This window comes from Nymphaea colorata, unplaced genomic scaffold, assembly GCF_008831285.2.
Source record: "Nymphaea colorata isolate Beijing-Zhang1983 unplaced genomic scaffold, ASM883128v2 scaffold0331, whole genome shotgun sequence".
In the NCBI taxonomy this organism is placed as follows: Eukaryota; Viridiplantae; Streptophyta; class Magnoliopsida; order Nymphaeales; family Nymphaeaceae; genus Nymphaea; species Nymphaea colorata.
Genome location: NW_022204837.1, coordinates 38,125 through 58,270, shown reverse-complemented (window position 1 = coordinate 58,270; position 20,146 = coordinate 38,125). Strand labels below are relative to the sequence as shown.

Sequence of the window (20,146 nt, the reverse complement as noted above, 5' to 3'; positions counted from 1 at the left end):
CCCAACCCAACCCCCCCCAACCCCAACCCCAACCCCAACCCCAACCCCAACCCCATGATGATTATATAATCGCATATAACGACCAATCGATGGATTACATATTCAAAAACTAATTCCTGGACTTCGACAATAAGAATAAGAACAGAAACTTTCAGTACTACCATTGGGCCGAAAAGAAACGAGTATAAAAATAGAAGTCAGAATATGAGCAGTTCAGGAAGATGTGGTTTCAGATCGAATAGCAGGAGGAAAAGATCAAACCAAAAATAAACCCAAAACCAACCTGATCAACTAGAAGAAGGCATCGGTTAAACCTGAAGAATTGTATCATAAAAATGTGCAGTGGAAGCAAGGAGTGGAATCTAAGCTCGAAAGAAAGAGAGAGGAAAAAAGATAGGAAAAGTAGCGATAGTTCTAACAGCTGAAGTAGAGTAAATACAAGGAGCCTAAGCTTCTCAAAGATTGCGAGCACAAGGGTCCTATCAAGGCATGGCAATAGAGATTTAACAGCTACATACGATCAAGAGGAGGATAGTAGCTAAACGAATCCGCCTAAAGTAGAGAGTGAACTATTTAGATGAATTCCATCCCAAAATAGATAAAAATAGCAGAAGGATCACCAAACAGATGATCGGCAGAGTCGAAGACAGGCTCATCGAGTACGGAGAAAAATTGAAGGAAAAAAAGATAGAAATGGAAACTATCTACGAGGAGTAGCTGCACGCCCAAAGGAACATGGGATACAACCAGTCCATCTAAAGCTAAATCTCAGACGTCTACTGGAGGCTCTACAAGGACGGCGAAAGGATGAACCAGAAGCGAACTAGCAAAAGTCAGAATACTCCTTCACTCCTGAAATCAATCAGTATTCAATTGAAATTGCATCCAGGATCAGTGAAAAAAGAACTCCTTTGTACCAGTCCAAGCTCATCACCTCCAAGATAGAGCAGGAGAAGAGAAGCCAGCCCCAAGGAGAAGAAAGGCTCTGAGAAGGGATTCAACGACTTCCTTAAACGGAACGAGGCTCTTCTGACCAAGATATAGAAGAATCGACTGAAAAATTGTAGGTGGAGAGGTAGAAATAGAACAAGGAATCAAGGAGTGTACATTCACTCCTTAGCTTAATCCAAAATCGCTGAAAATGTTCGCCAACTATAGTACTCTCAACGCTTAGGAGCAGGAAAAGATAGAAAACTTGTCGAAGATTAGATGAATGCCAATGAACAGATAGACGAGGAGAGCCTAGAGAAGAAACTGACCATAGTGAGGTCGGAACATGACCAGATCAACAGCTACGAAAAGCAGGCCAGGAGCACAGAGAGAATAGAACGACTGCACTCAGATGGCAACCTCAACATGCTCAGCTAGACCAGCAACCTCTTCATCGACGACATCGACTCCATCTCCAACCTCCACGAAACAAGAAGAGCAACAGGATCGGCGATTCCTCATCCTCCAACAAAAACAACAGCAAGTACAAGTCAGGCGAGTCCGATTTCCTAGCCACCGACAGGCAGTACGAAAAAGCACCCATCTACAACATTGCGAAGAGATCGAAGAGGATTCAATCTAAAGATAGAGGGACAACGATTGGGAGAAGGAGCTAAACATGATGGAGCTGCAAATAGAAGCGATGATGGAGAGGACTAGCCTATGATAAATTTACCAGCTTTTAACTTTGCCAACCTTACTGAGCTTTACTAGGATAATCATCGTGGTGATTGATGGGACTGGCTGGTGGATATTGATAATGAATAAATTTAATAATAAATCTTCCTAATGTAAAGTTATAAAAGCTAACGCCAGCGCCAACTCGACAACGTCCAAAAGGAGCTCCTCACCAACTACTACCTCCAGAAATACAACTCCATCATGTCAGGCCTCTCCAAGTAGCCAGAGAACCAGCCCAAGGCTGAAGCCCTCCCCAAGCCGAGGTAGTCAGAAACCAAGAGCCAAAGGATGAACTTCAAAAATATGATCCTCATGAAAAAGAATTAGAATCATCACATCGTCACCAGAGCGCCAAAATTGGCAACCAGTAATCGCAGGTCATCAAGGCCAGCAACGACAGCATCGTCCATAAGTACAGCAGTCGCGAGGAACAATAAAACCAAAAGACTATGAGAAAGCTAGAATAAAGCATCATAAACTAGCTCTACCGCCCCTCGCCCTCCAAACTGTAGCAGGGAAGCTACAAAAAGATATAGATTGGCAGTTCCCTCTCCAAAAAGAACGAAAGCACTAGTAAAAAACCTGAATTCGAGCATACCCACCAGGAAAACATCGAAATCACCTATGAGGAGTCCCATGAAATCAACTAATTCAACGAAGATGATGAGTTGTTTTCAGATGAAAAGGAAAGGATCGCAAAGATCAAATAGGCAATCAAGATGTAATTCGACAGGAGGAAGGATCCCAGTCTCAGTCCCCAAAAGAACAGTAGGAAGAACAGCGATGTAAAGTCGTCCAAAATCAGCGTATAGATCAAGATATAATCACCGAAGAGGCTGGAGAAGGCAGCCACTCCCAACAAATACGGCAAGTCGAAGTAGTCTCGGCAGAGGATGAAAGCTTCCAGGAATGAGAGCAGCAATCGTTCAAGCTCCTACGATGGATCTGGCGAAAACATCGAAGAAAGTCGGAAAAACCCAGTCAGTTCCTTCTCCTCCTAGAAAAACCACCAAGTTTACTTCTCCAACGACGCCATTTAATCATTTAATCCCGCTCACAAGCGTGAAGAGCGCGACTATGACGAGATCAAATAGGAGCAGTAGATCGAGTTCGTCCCTCCGAGCAGCAACTACTACCTGAGCAACAACCACAACCTGGTCGAAGAATCCTTCAAGTACCAAGAGGAAGTGCGGGAGAATCGGGATCAAGGCTCGTAGAAGGCCCACTCGGTGGCATCCTCCAGGAAGTCCTCCAAGGACAAGCAGATGGCCCGAAACGACTCCAAGAAGAGCATCAGGAGCCGAAAAAAAAGCGAAATGAAGGACAGCTCCAAGATGGAAATGAGCTTCGTCAGCAGGATGTCCATGCTCTCCTCCAACTAGGGCCACCTCATCAAGGAAAAGATAGAAAAGTAACTGTACGACAACTAAATGGGCCCCTACCAGAGCGCCCTCTACCACATCGTAGAACTCATGGAGAAATATCCCAAATCAGGACCCATCTACGCAGTCGGCCAAAAGACGCTCGACGACCGCAGGGTATTCTAGTAGAGAAGAGTGCAGCAGGAGCTTAGCTCTCCTAGCTGAAGCGCAACATGTAGAAGCTGAAGCGCAAATCGCAGTTAAAGGCCCACGACAGGTAGGAGTTGCAGATAACGAGCAACCAGTTGTAGATCCTGCGTTTGATCCGGAAGCTGAGCACGACGCTATGATATCTCTTATTGCTGCATCACCACGATATAATAATAGCACGTATGAGCGGTTTGGAACGGTTTTGCCCGGAGGTGATCGCTGACTGCATCCGCATGTTCCTGGTGCACTTCGGCAAGAAGGCCGGCCCCAAGAGCAAGAACTAATCCAACGGCATCGACGAGCTCGAGGAAGAGGAATTCCAGTTCTCCCCATCCGCCACGCGCTTCCACCACCAAGAATAAAAACAAGTCAACATCTCTCCCGCAAGGAGCCTCCCAAACTCCACGAGGAGCACGAGGAGAGCCTCAACTTCAAGGTCAATTTCAACCACCCATCTGAACGGTAGTCGGAATAAACCACCAAGCTTACCAGATAGAGACCGAGACATCGTACGAACTCACCAACTTCAACTTCAGACTGAACCTGGAGCCCTACGACCAGTATTACCCCTCATCGAAAGCAAGACCAAAGACATCAAGGCAATCTTCGAGTCCGCCACGAAGAATATCCTCAACCGCAAAAGCAAGTCCATGTCAACATAGAGTAGATTGAAACATCACAGGCTTCAAGATGATCATCACCTACCGCCTCCCCTGCTCCTACGCCTACTTCAAGACCGTCAACCGGAGTTCTAAGTCATCTCCAAGCTCAACCTGTCATCTCCGCCAATAAGAAATCGAGACCATCCATCCCAACCTCACCATCAACTATCTCAGTTCAAGAAGTTCATGCTGCTCGAACCGAGGTTCTTCAACTACCTTAAATACGAGAATAGCACTCAAAACTCCCACTGGGAGGTCTGCACGAGCATCAAGAGCAGGCCCGAATCATAACCCACCGAGAAATAATGCGAACTGACCAGTATAAGTTGCTTCTAGGAGCGGAAGTCAGAGCTTGTTGTGAATACCTACCTCTAAGTCGATCTAAAGTCTAACTTGAGGGCGAGCAAGGTGGTCCTGAGGGTGTACCAAGAGGTGGCCACCTATATCGACAACCTCTACGACTACATAGCTGAGAACTATCGCGTCGAGTAGGTGTGATTGATTTCTATATTTAATTCCGTCACTGCTTTCCCCAATTACCCTATAATCTGTTATAAATATGTTTTTGGACCGGCAGGACAACCGCAAGGAATAGAGCAGGCCTACCGCAAGGAGCTCAAGACCGAATTCGAAAATAAGCAATCCCGCATCATCTCCAACAAGAATACCCAGGAGTACCGTCCTGAAAAAGAGGCCTTCAGTCTTATCGTCAATATCGAAAAAGAGCAAAACGAACGCAAGAAAAAGAATGAGAAGTATTACGAAGATCTAAGGTATCAGATGGAAATCAATCGAAAAGAAAAGGAGTCAAAATAGGCTGAGAAAAAACAGAGGGAACTGGAGGAAGAAAATAAAATAAAGTAAGAGCAAAGAAATTGCAGGAAGGTATGAGGAGGAGCTTAGGAAGGAAAATAAGGGAAGAGAAACCCCTCTGCCGAGGTTAAAAATGAGCCACTGCCGCCTCCTGAGAAATTCAAGCGAAAGAGAGAGCTTTCAATCAGCAGATAACTCGCATAGCTTCCCAAGAGAGAGACTCCTGATCCAACCCTCAACAGGGACAAATCATTCTCTTCCCAGACGCAGTAGACTCCCCAAAACTACCACTAAGTTTCTCAACGCCGCCTCCCGTCAGTTTCTACCCCAATAAATCTAAAATGAAACGTTTAACTATGTCTCGAGAAACGTCTACAAGGACAGCTACTATAAGGAGCTGCTGGGCCAGCGTAGAAAGCTGGAAGAAGAGGCCAACCAGATATCGTAGCTGAACAGGATTTTCAATGCTGAAAGATATCGAAGGAGATAGTAGAGCAAAGGTCTCGAGTAGCTCAGAAACCTAGAGAAGATGCTGGACAGCAAGAACGTGAATACCTAGATCTAAACTTCAGCTAGGGAGGCAAAACTACTCCTAATCGGGCAAACTGAAGCCACTAAGCAAGATCCAAAAATCCAGCATTTTCGCGCAAAGAGTGAACAAGGACGAATGGCGCAAGCTGGATTGACTTTCCGTATTTTTGCTCTCCCGTCAGAAATAAAATATATTTATCGTTATTTAAATTATTGAGGGCCTTAAATCAACTTTGATACGTGAAAAATATAACTTTTTTAATTTGAATGAGTAAAGAGCTCGCGAAGAAGTTCTTGTGGATGCGAGGCTGCATCGCCGATTCATTCGGACTCAAGGAAGACTTTGTCAGTGTAAGCGCTTACCCTATGCAGGACGCTATCTTCGGGAATGAGGCCAATCGCCAAAAGATTGAGCAATTCCTGGATACTGAAGGACCGCCAAAAATTCTGGTCTACTACCAGACCCCCGACACCGGATCAGAGAACGACCATAACGTCATCGATCCTCAACTCTTCATCACCTACGGAGACAGCGAGAAGATCAAGGACAAAGCCGTATGGTTCCTCCGCAATCTCCCCGAAAACAAGAAAAAGGTAACCGCCCCCCTATGCAGATCAACATCAACGAAACCAGCAACGAAGAGGTTTTGTTCGGTGAAGTCACGCCCAACCCCGTCAGAGTGCTCAGCTACATGATTGAATACATCTACGACCCACTGATTAGTGGTGAAAAACATGATTGGGGACTCTGTGACGGAGACTCCAAGAAGGAATTCATGACCTACACTGAGAGGTTCAAGAAGGAGGTAACGAAGCTCTCAAGTTGATGGAGCCTGGCCAGGAACACTTCAAAATCAAGTCTGAAGAGCTCCAGCGTCTCCAGAGCATGAGCGAAAGCGAAAGGATCCAAGATTCGAGGAGAAATTCGATGAGTGGATCAAGACCATTGAAAGATTCCTCAGCACTGAGCCTGAACCCAAAAACGAAGGACTGGAACCCGGACCAAAGACTGAGCTTTAGTTCTGGAAGGAACGCATGCAGACCATCACCAACTGGTCGGAACAGCTCAAGAACAAGGATTTCAACATGGTGAAGATGGCTCTCATCAAGTACAAGCAGAACGAGGGCAAGAAGGAAGGCCAGGAGAACATCAACAAACTGATGCTCAGCTTCCAGAGCTGGACTCGCCCTACCGACAAGCTCAACGAGGCCAAGGACAACGTCAAATACCTGTCCACCCTGGAGAAGTTCATTGAGCCACTCTACTCAGGCACTCCTCAGCAGATCATCTAAACTTTGCCCTCTCTGATGAACGCCATCAAGATGATCCACACGATTGCCCGTTTCTACAACACATCTGACAAGATGACTGGCCTTTTCATCAAGATCACCAACCAGATGATCAAGAACTGCAGGGAAAAGATCATTCCTCCCGGCACCAAGATCGAAGACGTCTGGAAGAGAGACCCTTCCGAGGTGATTGAAGTGCTCGGCAGCTGCATCAAGCTCAACCGCGAGTACAAGGAGGCCTACAAGGCAACCAAGGAAAAGGTGGCAGACATGCCCAAGGGAAAGACTTTCGACTTCTCAGAGACCCAGATCTTCAACAAGTTCGACCAGTTCGTGAAGAGACTGCAGAAGCTCATCGAAGTCTTCTCCAACATCCAGCAGTTTGACGCCCTCGCCAAGCTCAACCTGGAGAAGATGGACGTGATCATTGGCAAATTCAACAGCATTAGGGACCAGTTCAAGGCCAAGAGGAAGAACGATCTGTTGGACTTGACGCACAGCAACTTCGACAAGGAGTACGTGTCGTTCAACATCTCTATTTCGCAGTTGGACACTGAGTTGCAGCAGTTCATCGACAACAACTTCAGCAAGTCCAAGAGCATCGAGCAGTCCATCAACCTGCTCAAGAAGTTCGAAAACACCATCAAGCGAGACGCCCTCAAGCACAACCTCACCTCCAAGTACAACACCATCCTCACCAACTACGCCAGCCAGCTAGAGGTCATCCAGCGCGTCTTCAACGACCAGAAGTCAGACCCTCCCATCGTCAGAAACATGCCTGAAAATGCAGGAAAAATCATATGGTCCAAGCATCTCTACCAGAAGATTGCAGGCCCATCACCAAGTTCCCCCAAAACGTCATCCACTCCTCAGAGATCAAGAAATACTACGGAAACTACAACACCTGGGCAAGATGCTCACCATCAACGAAATGTGGTACTACGACCTGTGGGTGAAGGAGATCGAGAGATCGAAGGCTGCCCTGCAGGCCACTCTCATCGTCAGGCACTAGACTCAGAAGAAGCTCTACGTCAACTTCGACGTCGACATCATGCAGCTGATTAGAGAAGCGAAGTGCCTCGATAGGCAGGGCATTCCCATTCCTGAGAGCGCCAGGATCATCCTGCTGCAGGAGGAGAAGTTCAAAATGTACTACAATGAGTTGCTCTACGTCTTGAAGGAGTACGAGCGCATCGTGGGCAAGATAAAGCCCATCTGCAAGAACCTTCTCTCTTCGCACATCGCTGACATGTAGCTGAAGCTGCACCCCGGCATGTCCACGCTCACCTGGACTTCCATGAACATCGATTCCTACCTCAGCCACGTCCACCAGGGCCTCAACAAGCTGGAGCAGCTCATCATCAACGTCAACGACATCATCGAGAACAGGATCGAAGTCAACCTCAAGAACATCTCAAAGGTTTCCCTTGTCTCTCTCCCACACGAAAACGTCACCTTCACCCTGGAAACCTTCGTCAGCACTCAGGAAGAGTACATCAATGAGAAGAGAACTACCTCACCAGCAAGAACCTAGAAGTGGAGCGATCGGTTGACGATCTTCTGCTCATCATCATCAACTACCAGCTGGATCCCAGGATCGACCCAGTGAAGTCTGAGGAGTGAAGAGAATCAAGAAGTATTACTTCTTCTACCTCTACAATGCTCTGCTCAACGCAACTCAAAACTCACTCAACTCCATGAAGCACAGGGTCTGCGGAAGCAACAAGTCAGGAACCAACGCTAAGCTTAATCCCTTCTTCGAAGTGGATGTCCAGCTGTCCGGCCAAGAAGTCCAGCTCAATCCTTCCCTTGAGGAGATCCAGAAGGCCATCAACAAAGCTGCCACTGCTGTGCTTCGATGCAGCAAGACTCTCTACAACTGGGACCAAAGCACTACTGAAGACGACAAGAAGCAGAGTCTCTATGAGATGATCGCGCAGGACAAGGAAATCGTCAAGGTGATCCTGCTCCTCACTGGGTCCATCCAGGGAACTAAGAACAAGATCAACGAGTTCATCTTCAAGTTCAACAAGTTCGAATGGCTCTGGAAGAAGTCCATCAGCAAGTCCATCAAGGACTTCTCCAAGGGCTCAGACAAGCCTCAACTCTCCGCCTACGAGTCAGAGTTCAAGAAGTTCAGCCAGACTGAAGAGGAAATCGAAAAGATAGAGCCAACTTTCATCATCGGAGCCATGCAGCTCAAGACTCAGAGCTTGATCGTCGGCCTCAAGCAGTACACCAAAGAGTGGAAAAACGAGTATGCTGAGGATCTGCACAAGAAGGCAAAAGCTGAGCTCTACAGGCTTTCCGACCACATCTCAGAGCTCATCGACAAGCTCTCCAAGACTCACCACGTCAAGGACATCGACAGCTTGGGCATAGTCATGGAAAAACTGGAGGAAATCAGGAGCTTCCAAGCCATCATCGACATCAGCTTCAATCCTGTCACCGAAATGTACACCCTCCTCGACACCAATCTGCCTGGAGGAATCACCGACAAGGACGAAATGGATGCCAGAATCTATCTTTGGTCCAAGTGGTCCACCTTGATTGAACTCTCGAAAAGACTGGAAAAAGTCTTGCTGTTGAACAGACACAGCATCTCAGAACTTTGAAGAAGGATATCAAGGTCCTAGTTCGCGACATCACTGACTTCAGAGCAGATTACGAGAAGAACGGTCCAATGGTGGAGGGCATCGTTCCCAAGGAGGCCATTGAGAGACTCAAGAGATTCGACGAGCAATACGAAGTGAGAGAGCATCAATTCAAGATCAACTACAAGGGTGAGGAGCTGTTCGGTCTGCAGCATCAGAAGTACCCAGCCTTGGAGAAGACCAAAGCCGAGCTTTCCAACCTGAAGAAGCTCTACAACCTCTACTCCGACGTCATCAAGGAGATCAACGCTTCCAGGAAATGCCATGGAGCGAAGTCAACAACGAAAAGGTAGCAGCCATGGAAGAAGCAGCGAAGAAGTATGGTGATCAGTGCATCAGACTGCCTAAGGATCTCAAGGAGTGGCAGGCATACAAGGAGCTCAAGACTTCCATTGAAAACTTGAAAGCTTTGCTTCCCATCATCACCATCTTGAAGAAAGATGCAGTGAAGGACAGGCATTGGTAAGCTCTGAACGAGAAGACAGCTCACCGCATTCCCTTCGACCAGCCTGAAGTTTTCATCATCGAGGACCTCACCAAGGCCAAAGTCTTGGATCTGATTGAAGATGTCGAGGAAATCGGAGAGTCAGCCGAAAAGCAGAAAAAGATCGAAATCTCTCTGCTGGAAATCAACGAGTTCTGGTCTGCCAAAGAGTTCGAGTTCGGCCCCTGGGGTAAGAGAGAAAACATCGTCCTCGGAGGTCTGTGCGTGCAGGAAATCACTGAAAGGCTCGAGAAGACCAGATGGTGCTCAGTTCCATCAATGCTCAGAGGCACGTTGTTCCCTTCAAGAAGCAAGTTGAGGAGCTCATCCGCAGATTCTCAGACACATCGTAAATCCTCGATCTTTGGGTCAAGGTGCAAACTCTTTGGAGAAGTTTGGAGCCCGTCTTCACTGGTGGTGATATCGCCAAGCAGATGCCCCTGCAGGCCAAGGCCTTCGCAGGCATTGACAAGACTTGGATGAGATGCATGGAGAAATCCTTCGAGACCAAGAAGGTGCTGTCCTGCTGCGAGCTCGACTTGCTCAAGGACAACCTCCCAGACATGCAAAAGAGGCTGGAAGAGTGCCAAAAGCTGCTGGAAGCCTATCTGGAAGGAAAGAGAAAGCTTTTCCCCCGTTTCTACTTCGTCTCCAATCCCGACTTGCTTAAGATCCTCTCTCAGGGATCAGAACCGACATCGATTCAGGAAGACTTCGAAAAGCTGTTCGACGCCATCACCAAGGTGGAGTTCGGCAAGTCAGACAAGAAGGGAAGCAGTGATAAGACCATCACAACCATCATCCAATAGTCTGGAGGCTCTGAAAAGGTCCCTCTTGTCACTCACGTCAAGTGCGAGGGCAACATCGAGTCTTGGCTGAAATCCTGGAGAAGGAGATGCAAGACACCATGAGAGAGCATTGCAGGAATGCAGCTGCAGCTGTGATGACACAGCCTCTGGAAGCCTTCGTCAAGAGCACCTTTCACAAGTCAGTTTGATGGGTATCCAACTGATCTGGACTCACAAGATCACTGAAGCTCTGGAGAAGGGCCAGAAGGAAAACAAGGGAGCGCTTGAGTCAAAGAAGAAAGAAATCGAAAAAATGCTTCAATAGCTGACCAACTTGTGCTTGCAGCCCATCGAAACCTCCTCGAAAGGACCAAGATCGAAACCCTGGTGACTGTGCACGTCCATCAGAGAGATATCGCAGTGAAATGAAATGCCAAAACATCTTCGACTTCGACTGGCAGAAGCAGACCAGCTCTACTGGAGAAGCGAGCAGGACACTTGCGTCATCAGCATCACCGATTGGGAGCAAGGCTACAGTTATGATTCTTGGGAGCCAAGGAAAGATTGTGCATCACTCCCCTCACCGATCGTTGCTACATCACTCTCGCCCAGCCATGAGTATGTTCTACGGTGGAGCTCCCGCTGGTCCCGCAGGAACAGGAAAAACCGAAACTGTGAAGGATTTGGGCAGAGGTTTGGGAATCTTCGTGGTGGTGACCAACTGTTCCGATCAGCATCGTTACAGAGATATGGCCAAGATCTTCAAGGGACTCGTGCAGAGCGGTCTGTGGGGCTGCTTCGACGAGTTCAACCGTATCGAGCTGGAAGTGCTCTCAGTGGTGGCTATGCAAGTCGAGTCCATCGGTATTGCCAAGAAGCAGCACGTCTCAAAGTTCATGTTCCCCGAAGAACCTTATCCCATCGACATCGTGCAATCAGTCGGCTACTTCATCACAATGAACCCCGGTTACGCTGGCAGGCAGGAGCTGCCTGAGAACTTGAAGGTCCTCTTCAGAGGAGTCACGATGATGGTGCCAGACAGAGAGATCATCATTAAGGTGAAGCTCGCCTCCGTCGGTTATGAGTTCATCAACGGCTTGAGTAAGAAGTTCAACATGCTCTACAAGTTGTGCGAGGAGCAGCTCTCCAAGCAGCGCCACTACGATTTCGGTCTCAGAAACATCTTGTCCGTCCTCAGAACTGCCGGTAACACCAAGAGAAAGGAAACCAAGTCCGACATGGTCTTCACTCCCGAAAAGAAGTAATTCTTCGAGGAGTTCTTGCTGATGAGGTCCTAAGAGATATGAACATGTCCAAGCTGGTCTTCGACGATATTCCTCTTTCGAAGGATTGCTAAAGGATATCTTCCCCAGGCAAACCTCAGCCGATAAGGTCAACCACGCTCAGGTCGAGAGCAGGATCCCAACGGTCATCAAGAAGCGACCTGAGCTGATCAACCGACCCGAATTCACCCTCAAGATCATCCAAGTCTACGAGACATCCGAGGTGCGTCACGGTTTCATGTTGCTTGGTCTCTCCATCACTGGTAAAACCACCATCCTGAGCACTCTCACCGAGGTGCTTTCGGAAGTGCCGGGCAGGCTGACCTACCGTATCATCAAGATGAATCCCAAGCCATCACCGACAAGGAAATGTACGGAGTGAAGAGCGAAATCTCAGACGACTGGATCCCCGGTGTCTTCTCCACCCTCTGGCAGAAGTGCAACTCAAGGTCATCGAAATTCAACATTGGCTACTTGCGACGGACCAGTCGACACACTCTGGATCGAAAACTTGAACACTGTCCTCGACGATAACAAGATCCTCACCCTCGCCAACGGAGAGCGTATCCCCATGACGGACCAGTGTAAGCTGGTCTTCGAAGTGGAGAACTTGAACAATGCCTCGCCCGCTACTGTGTCTCGATGCGGACAGATCTACATTTCTCCTAACGATTTGGGACCACTGCCTTGTATGAAGGCTGGTGCCAGTTGCGCGCACTGGAAAGGAGCCAGGATGAAGCCAATACCCTGAAGAGACTGCTCAAGAAGTACTTCGAAGACTTAAGATCGTGCAAACGCTCGAGAAAACATCAAGAATCCTCCCATGATGGACCTCTCCATCCCCATCAAGATCACCAACGCCATGAGCTTAATCAACGGTCTATTGAAGAACGTCCCAGCTGGATCAAGCTCTCAGACTCAGACTACGAGAAAGTGGTCGTGTTCTCTATCTCGTGGGCCGTCGGTGGTCTCTACGAAGCTGCTGAGCGATTCCAGTTCCACGAATACCTTCAGTCAAGAATTGCCCTCTTCCCCTCAACAAGAAGGAAAACGAAACCATCTTCGACTACTACATCGTCATCCAGGACCAGAAAGTTGAGTATACTCTCGTGAAGCCTGAAACCTGGAAGCCCTCTCCCGATAAAGCTTTCAAGTTCTCTCAGCTTCTGCTCCCCACTCTCGACTCCTTCAGAGTGGATTACCTCACCAACAGCATTCTTACCCAGCCAAAGCCCACTCACTCTCCACCGCATTCGTGCAAAACGGTGTGCTGCTGATCGGAGGCTCAGGAACAGCCAAAACTTCATCAGTGTTGATGTGGTCTCAGAAATTCGACCCAACGTGCAGTTGTTCAAGCGAATCAACTTCTCGTCTGCCACTTCTCCCGGCCTCTTCCAGGCCTCGATCGAGCAGGAGTGCGACAACAAGATGGGTAAGGAGTACGGACCTCCTCAGAACAAGCTGCTCGCCATCTTCATCGACGATTTGAGCATGCCCTTCGTCAACAAGTGGGGCGACCAGATCACCCTCGAAATCGTCAGGCAGCTCATCGAGCAGGGCGGTTTCTACTGGCTGGACAAGGCGCAAAGGGGTAACTTCAAGAGCATCAAAAACTTGTCATACGTTGGCGCTATGAACCACCCCGGAGGAGGTCGTAACGACATCCCCAACAGACTCAAGAGGCAATTCTTCATCTTCAACATGATTTTGCCTCTCTCCATCGAGGGCATCTACGGTCCCATCGTCCGCTTCCAGTTCAGGCTGGACACCAAGAACCACGGCTTCACCGACGAGGTGAAGAAGGTGATCGAAAACCTCACCTCAGCTACCATCAAGCTCTGGTAGTTCGTCAAGAAGTTCATGCTCCCCACTCCTTCCAAGTTCCACTACCTCTTCAACATGCGTTAGCTCGCCAGAACCTTCAAGGGAATCTCCAGATCAAGAAGGAATCTATAATGAAGACCGACAGAGTCAAGGATTTCAAGCCAGAGCTCTACGCCATTGGTCTTTGGAGATATGAATGCGAGCGTGTCTTCTGTGACAAATTGGTCAACAACAAGGACAAGGACACCGTCATCAACGCCATCAACGATATTTCAATCTAGAGCTTCGGAATGGAAGCGGAAATCAATGAAAAGTTTGCAAGAGAGAAGTTCTTCGCCTTCGCTGACTTCCTCACTCCTGATGAGAAGGACGAAGAAGGCGTCATCATCCAGTACGGTCCAAGGACGTACGAAGCCATTTCTGACATTGAGATGCTGAAGAAGAGGGCTTACGAATGCATGTAAGACTTCAACCTGGAGCCCAAGAACACCAAGAAGCTCTAGCTGGTGCTCTTCATCGACGCCCTGAAGCACTTGCTGAAGGTCATCAGGATCATCCGCCAGCCGAGATCGTCAGCGCTGCTGGTCGGTGTGGGAGGCAGCGGCAAGCAGTCCCTCACTCGGCTCTCCGCCTTCATCCAGCGCATGGAGTACAAGCAGATCTAGCTGGTCAAGAACTACTCCGAGAAGGACTTGAAAGAAGACATCAAGAAGTACTTCGAAATCACTGGTCGTTTCGGCAAGAACTGCTGCTTCATCCTCACTGACTCCGAAATCAAGAAAGAGGAGTTCTTGGAGTTCATCAACATGATCCTCTCCACCGGTTAAATCCCCGGCCTGCTCGCCAAGGACGAAAAGGAAACCTTCTTGGGCGACGCCAGGACTGACTACGTCAAGGAATTCAAGGGCGCAGATCCTCCACCCAGTGAACTTTACAACTACTTTGTCGACAGAATCAGAGACAACCTCCACGTCTGCCTTTGCTTCTCCCCTGTCGGTCAGAAGTTCAGAGACAGATTCAGAAAGTTCCCCGCCCTCTTCAACGAGTGCACGATCGACTGGTTCTTGCCCTGGCCTGAAGAGGCCCTGATCTCAGTGGCTGAGTCGTTCATCGAGAAGTTCAAGGAGCTGGACACTGACAAGGAGACGAAGATGAACCTGATGAAGCACATGGGTAACGTGCACCTGATGGTGACCAACATCTGCGACCTCTACTTCGCCAGGATGAGGAGCAGGTCTACTTCACTCCCAAGTCCTATCTCAGCTACCTGCAAGCCTACAAGAAGCTCTATCTCATCAAATACAAGGAACTCGACATGCAGGAATCCAACTTCAAGATCGGAGTCAACAAGATCAACGAAGCCTCCCTCGCCATCGCAGAAATGAAGAAGATTCTTTCCCAGGAGGAGGTCAAACTCAAGGACGCTACTGAAAAGACAGAGAAAATGTTGAAGGATCTGGAAGTCGAGCAGAGAGCCGCCGAGAAGATCGAAGCTGAAGTCAACGTTGTGGCTCAGAAATGTTAGAGGTAAGCCGAGGACATCGCCAGGCAAAAGGAGGAGCCGAAAGAGAGCTGGCAGCTGCTATTCCCGCCCAGATGAGAGCCCAGGCCGCCGTCGACTCGCTGGACGCCGCCAGCGTCAACGAGATGAAGGCCAACAAGAAGCCCCAAGAGATCTTGAAGCTGGTGCTCGACGCCATCGCCATCTACTTCAACCTCAAGCTGGCAAGCATCCAGATGATCCCCGACCTTGAAGTCGCCAAGGGACTCAACATCTCCTTCTGGAAGAACAGCTACGAGGAGAGCGGAAAGTTCATCCTCGGTCCCCAGTTCGATTTCTGAAGAACCTCAAGGGATACGATAAGGACGCCATCAGCAACGAGACCATCGAGCTGCTTGAGCCTCTGCTGGTCACTGGAACTGAGTGGTTCAACGAAACAACGTGCGGTAAGGTGTCTAAGGCCATCGCTGCCATCTGCAAGTGGCTCTATGCCGTCTTCGAGTACCACGAGAAGTCGCAAATCGTGAAGCCCAAGAAGATCAAACTGGCCCTCGAAGAAGCCAACCTCGAAATCGCCAAGGAAAAACTGGCAAAGGCCAGAGAGGAACTCAGAATCATCACTGACAAATTGAACAAGCTGAAAGAAGACTCCCAGAAGCAGCTCGACATTAAGAACGAACTGGAGTCCCAAGCTCAGAAGACCAAGAAGAAGATCACTACTGCTGAGACTTTGATCAACTCCCTCTCAGGCGAAAGAGCGCGTTGGAAAAAGGGAGCTTCTGAGATTTCAGACGAGAAGAAGAGACTGGTCGGTAACTGCTCTCTTGCCACTGCCTTCATCAGCTACTGCGGTCCCTTCAACGCAGAGTTCAGAGAGATCTTGGCCATTTAGAAGTTCACTGGTGATATGAAAGCCAAGGAAATCCCCAACCTGCCCACTCTTGCCTACGAACTCACTTCCTTCCTCGTCGACGAAGCCACTGTTGGAGAGTGGAACTTGCAAGGCTTGCCTAAGGACACCCTTTCAGTCCAGAACGGTATCATGGTTACTCGTTCTGACAGGTATCCCATGCTCATCGATCCCCAGGGTCAAGGCCAAGCTTGGATTTTGAGAAAATATGCTGACGATATGGAGAAAGGAAGATCAATCTGCACGCTGACCCACCCTAAGTTCAAGGATTGGTTCCTCAAGTTCTGTCTCGAAAACGGAAAGACCCTCGTCATTGAGGGCATTGAGAACGAAGTGGACCCATCCTCGACCCTGTCCTCGAGAAGCAGATCGTGTGGAAGAAGAGCAGAGGCTCCATCAAGATCGCCGGTGGTGACATGGACTTCGACAAGAACTTCAAGATGTTCCTCACCTGCAGACTGCCCAATCCCAGCTTCTCTCCTGAGTTGAGCGCCAAGACCACAGTCATCGACTTCACCGTCACGCAAGGCGGCCTCGAGCAGCAGCTCCTCGGTAAGGTCATCTCCCACGAGCAGAAATCACTTGAAGACAGCTTGAATGCTCTGCTCAACGACGTCAACGCCAACAAGAAGGCCCTCCAAAAGCTGGACAAGGACTTGCTGCAGCGTCTCACCGAGTCAACCGGTAACCTGCTCGACGATACATCTCTCATGGAGGTGCTCAACAACACCAAGACGCAAGCCAAGGAAGTGGCGATCAAGCTGGAGGATGCTGAGAACAAGACAAAGGAAATCAACGAGAAGAGAGAGCAATACAGGCCTGTCGCCATCAGAGGCTCAGCCTTGTACTTCACCCTCATCGAGCTCTTCCTCGTCAACTGGATGTACAACAGCTCGCTGGAGCAGTTCCTGGAGCTCTTCAACTGGTCGCTCGCCCAAAAGTCCCCCTAAGCCAATTCCCCCCAGAAGAGAGTGGACTTCATCATCAAGGTGATGACCAAGCACGTGCACCGCTACATCAATAGGGGTCTCTTCGAAAAGGACAAAATCACCTTCATGTTGATGATCTGCTTCAAGATCCTCATCACTGCCAAGAAGCTAACCGGTACCGACGTCGGCGCCTTCCTCAAGGCCGGTGCCGGAGAGGACATCAAGACTGCCCGCCAGAAACCTCAGGGCAACCAATTCAACTTCATCGACGAAAAACCGTGGCTCAACATCATTGCCTTCTCCAAGCACACCTTCGGAGAGTCTTCAGTGCCTAACTTCAAGGAATTGCCTGACCTCATCCAAAAGAATCAGCCTGGATGGCTTCAGTACTTCGAGAAGAACGATCCTGAGAACTATCCCATTCCCGATCTGGCCGAAAGGATGAGTCAGGAGAAGGAGGAAATGAGAGCATTCATGGAGATGACTCTGGTGAGGTGCGTGAGAGAGGATAGAACTTTGGTGGCAGGAAGCAAGTTCATCGCTTCCATCCTCGGCCAGGAGTACATCGAGCCGATCTCTTACCCCATGCAGGACATCTGGGCGGAATCCAAGTACAACGTCCCCATTCTCTTCTTGCTTTCGCCTGGAGCCGATCCCACCAGCGCAATCGACGACTTCGCCAGGAAGAAGAAGAAAGTGACTGAGAAAGTGTCGATGGGAGAAGGCCAGGAAGAGCCTGCTAGGAAGGCCATCAAGGCGTGCATGGAAACCGGTGGATGGGTCATCCTGCAGAACTGTCAGCTCGGTCTCAAGTTCATGGAGGAAACCGAACAGCTCATCATCTCCCTCAGCAATCCCGACACCCAAAAGCCCCACGAGGACTTCAGACTGTGGATTACCTGCGAGCCTCACAACAGGTTCCCTCTTGGTCTGCTGCAGAAGGTGATCAAGGTGACTAACGAGCCGCCTAAGGGCCTCAAGGCCGGTCTGTTCAAGACCTTCACCACCATGATCAACCAGTAGTTCCTCGAGAAGGTCGACAATACCAACTGGAAGAACCTCATCTTCACCGTCTGCTACCTGCACTCAGTGGTCATCGAGAGGAGAAAGTTCGGTTCTTTGGGATGGTGTGTTCCCTACGAGTTCAACAACTCTGACTTGGAAGCCTCTCTCTGCTTCATCGAGAAGTACCTAAACAACCTGGTGAGCACTTCTCCCCAGCAGAACCAGATCCAGCAGATCAATACCACTGTGCTAAAGTACATGGTCTGCGAGGTGCTCTACGGTGGCAGAATCACCGACGATCTCGACAGAGAGCTCTTTGCCACTTTCGGCGAGGAGTACATCAAGGACGGCATGCTCAACGTCAACGAGTACGTCTTCTTCGGCAACGACAGCAAGGACAGGAACGCCTTCAAGTACAAAATGCCGGCCAATCCCGGACTAGAAATCGCCAAGTACCACGAGTACATCGCCACCATTCCCTCCGTCGATTCCCCAGAAGTCTTCGGATTGGACTCCAACGCAGATTTGACCTTCAGAATGAAGGAATCCATTGAAATGATCTTCACCATCATGGAGACAAGGCCCAAGGAAGCCTCATCCGGAGGAGGAAAGACCAGAGAAGAAATCGTGAAGGAGAAGGCCATTGACTTCTTGTCAAAGATGCCCTTGGACTACAACGAAAACGAAGTCAGAGAGCTGATTAAAAAGCTCAGCGGACCTAAGGCTCTCGGTGCTGTCGGATACTCAGTTCCATTGAACATCTTCCTATCTCAGGAGATTGCCCGTATGCAGGTCATTTTCAACATCGTCAGGAAGACGCTGATCGACGCCTGCGACGCCATCGACGGCCAGATCATCATGACTGCTGAGATCATGGACTCCATCAACGCCATCTTCGACGCCAGAGTGCCCAACCAGTGGGTGTACGACGCAACTGGAGCCGAAATCTCCTGGATCATCCCCACCCTCGCCAAGTGGTTCAACGACCTCATCGAAAGGAACAAGCAGCTCTACGAGTGGATGAAGGGCAACAGGCCCTACACCTTCTGGCTCGGAGGTTTCTTCAATCCCCAGGGCTTCCTCACGGCCATGAAGCAGGAAGTCACCAGAATGCACAAGACCGGCAAGCCCATCGGAGGTGGACAAATAGAGCCTCCCTGGTCATTGGATGACGTGGTCTACCAGAGCACAGTGAAGGAGAAGGATCAGGATCTGATCAGAGAAGGCAGGGACAAGGACGTGGAAGGAGTCTACATTAGAGAGCTGATCTTAGAAGGATGCAGGTGGCACAAGAACTCGCTTGAAGTTGCCAGGCCAAAGGAAATGTTCGCCATGCTTCCCCTGCTCCACGTGACCGCCATCAACAAGAAGAAATCCGGCGACGACAAGTCAGTCTACAACTGCCCAGTCTACAAGTACGCGAAGAGAACCGACAAGTATCTAATCTTCAGGGTGAATCTCAACTCCGAAAGCGAAGCCCCCTCCAAGTGGAAACTGAAAGGTGTGGCCCTCCTCTGCGCCAGAGATTGATCGTGAATACACATATATATACAAAATGCATAGATATATCATGATCATGGCTCATTTCATCTTCATCAGCTAGAAGATCTACCCCCGGTAGTTGATTATCTTCGGTTGCTAACGAGCAGCGTTGATGATCCGCTTTGCCTAAGAGTAGTAGTTTAGAGTGAATTATTCGTAGCCTTCTTTATACTGGTCGTTTATCACACTTTCCTTCTTTACTAAGTTATTCATGAAGCTATCTTTCTGGGTGACATTATTGGAGAAGCTTTCCTTTTTTGCAGTATAATTGGAGACGCTTTTCTTTCCTATATGGTGAGTAACACTGTCTCTATTGGAAATATTATTGGAGAGGCTTTCCATTTTCAATACATGGTTAGAGGTGCTCTCTTCGTTATCCTCCTCGATGACGTGGTTGTTTAGTTTGCTATACAGGTATGGACTATTTGTATCTTCCTTGTTCGTGGATTTGCTGCTAAGCTTGCTTATATATTTAGGAATTTCGCCTATCCTCCACGTTAAGGACTGTTATCTTCGCAAATCTGTCATTGAATTCGCCTTTTACGGTTCGTCATCGAATTTGAATTCCCCTATTCGTCATATTCAGGATGGCGGTACACCTATGGCATCGCAACATTGACGTTTGGCACGTTAACGCGTTATGTAAATTCGTGGTGGATATCGAAGTTTTGCGGTATGCTAAAGGATT

General features: G+C 49.0%; 1 pseudogene; it reads left to right on the top strand.

Annotated features, from left to right (window-relative positions):
- Window positions 1–5,515: 5,515 nt before the first annotated feature.
- LOC116244812 (dynein gamma chain, flagellar outer arm-like) lies at window positions 5,516–19,446 on the top strand (annotated as a pseudogene).
- Window positions 19,447–20,146: the final 700 nt, after the last annotated feature.